The sequence below is a fragment of the Phyllobates terribilis genome, unplaced genomic scaffold, assembly GCF_046119375.1.
Source record: "Phyllobates terribilis strain yellow unplaced genomic scaffold, ASM4611937v1 Scaffold_27__1_contigs__length_16484149, whole genome shotgun sequence".
In the NCBI taxonomy this organism is placed as follows: Eukaryota; Metazoa; Chordata; class Amphibia; order Anura; family Dendrobatidae; genus Phyllobates; species Phyllobates terribilis.
Genome location: NW_027362787.1, coordinates 636709 through 638890, shown reverse-complemented (window position 1 = coordinate 638890; position 2182 = coordinate 636709).

The following is a 2182-nucleotide window of genomic DNA, read 5'->3' as shown; positions in this document are numbered from 1 at the left end:
TCTCTCTCGGTCTGGCAGTGTCGGCGATCTGTTGGAGCAAGAACACAACTTCTCCCAAACAGTTACCAACAACGTTAGTGCCCAATACCATATACGGGTTGCTGTCATCAGGGTTATTCTCCACTACAATTAGTCCCTGGTCCTTCAGCTCCACTCTCCCCACCTTTACAGTCACATTCTTAACCCCGAGTAGGTTAAGGAGGAGTCCATTTGAGGCATACACAGACAGATTTGGAGCTGGCGGACGTAGGTCGTCCATGGACCAGAACCTCTTGTAGAGGACTTCAGGCATGATGGTTACCTGAGATCCTGTGTCCAGCAGGGCATGCGTCGGGATCCCGTCCAGTACAATGGACAGGAAAGGTCTTCCTCCGACGAACCTGTTGTACTAGTCTGATGGGCCTGGTGAGTCTACTCCTGGGTGTCGGCCCTCGGACCCAGGGTTTTCTCGTTTAAAGGACAATTCTGGGCGATGTGTCCGGTCTTGCGGCAGCGGTAGCAGGCTGGGTCCTTTGGTGGACGGCGCTAGTCACTGATCCTCGGCGAGGGTGGTGTTGGTCTCCTCCTCCTTCGCATCCAGGGGACATTCTCAGGGCTATCGGCTAACAGGATCTTCCCTCCTTCCTCAGGCTCCGTCCGCAACTGCAGAGCACTCAGCACAGTGGTCAGGGTTTTACTCAACTGACGCACCTCAGAGCGCAGACTGTCCAGTTCTTTAGGGGACGTTGCTGGAACTTTAGCTTCAGCAGCCACCGGGGAAAAGGTGGGTGTTGCAGGTACTGGGGTCGCCCCACCCTGGTAACGTTGGATGGCATTTGTTTCCAGGGGCTGCAGTCCTTTTATAGCCATGTCCTTAAGATTGTCAAAGGTAGCTTCTGGATGATCCAGGGACCACCAACGCACAGTCCTGCTCTCCTCTGGAGACCTCAGTCCCCGGACAAACTGTTCCTTCAGCATTTTGTTCTCATTTTCAACGCTGGTTGGACTAACCTGGTTTAGAGCCCGCAGGGCCCCCTGTAGACGCCAGGCGTAGTCCCGAACATTGTCCTCTGGTTGTTGGGAACAGCTGTAAAACCTCATCTGGAGGTCCGCCTCAGTAAGGTCCTCAAAGACAGTCTGTAGTTTTTGAAATATTGCGGACACTGACTCCTGGTCTGCGGCCGATCATGTTTCCACTTCCCGCTCCGCAGCACCGGTCAGCTGTCCTAATACAACGGCGGCTCTTTGTTTGCCGGTCATGGAGTACATGTCCAAGATACCACATATCTTCCGTTTGAATCCAGACAGGGTATTTGGTTTGCCGTTGTACTGGGGGAGCCACTTTGCTCCAGGAATGTACGGTAAAGTCATAGGAATTACGGGTGTTACAGGCGCTGCTGGTGGAGCGGCGGCTTCGGCCTGCTCATCATCGGGCTGAACTTCAGGGACGTTGACCGGTAGGTTGGCGTTCTGCTGCTTGTCGGACATCTTGGCACCCCCCTAGTTAACCGTGGCCTACCTTCTGTTTTTTTTCTTCCGGTAGGCCGCAGCTCCGCAGGTGACGGTTGTCTTCAGGACCTTGCGTCCTACGTCAGAGCGTTCAGCGATGCTCCTTACAGGAACTGGCGCTTCTAGCTTTGACGTCAAGGCGTGGGGCGTGTCCGGGGCTTAGCGCTCTTTTGAAGGTACGCCCCTTATTTTCCCGCGGTTACGCCCTTCTTCTTGCTCAACGGCCCAACAATGGCGGCAACCTTCACCACAACTTTACGTACACAGTTCAGAATAAAGGCGCACAGTACCCGGTGGCAACGGGCACAACACTCTGTCGTTGCAGCGGGCACGTAATCCTGTTCGTGACGCCAGTTGGAGATGACTAGCCCAGGGGATGGGGGAAGACTCGGTTACCCGGGCCTTTAGCCTTAAGGAGGTCGCGGTGGTCGGCTCCCGGGCCCGTACTCTGGGGTCTCTCTTTAAAAAGGCGTTGATAGATGTTAAGTTTATAAAAGTTCGTGACGCCACCTGTGGCTTCTGGTGAGGATCACCAGCGCTGCGCAGTCCACTGAGGCCAATGATAAGGCAGCTGGATGGTATAGCTCCCACAGATGGAGCTAGGCCTCAGGGCAGTGTATGACGGGGTATGCAGGACAGAGAGACTCAGCCGCGTCAGAGCAAGAACAGGGACAGACACGATAGTCACTTCAGT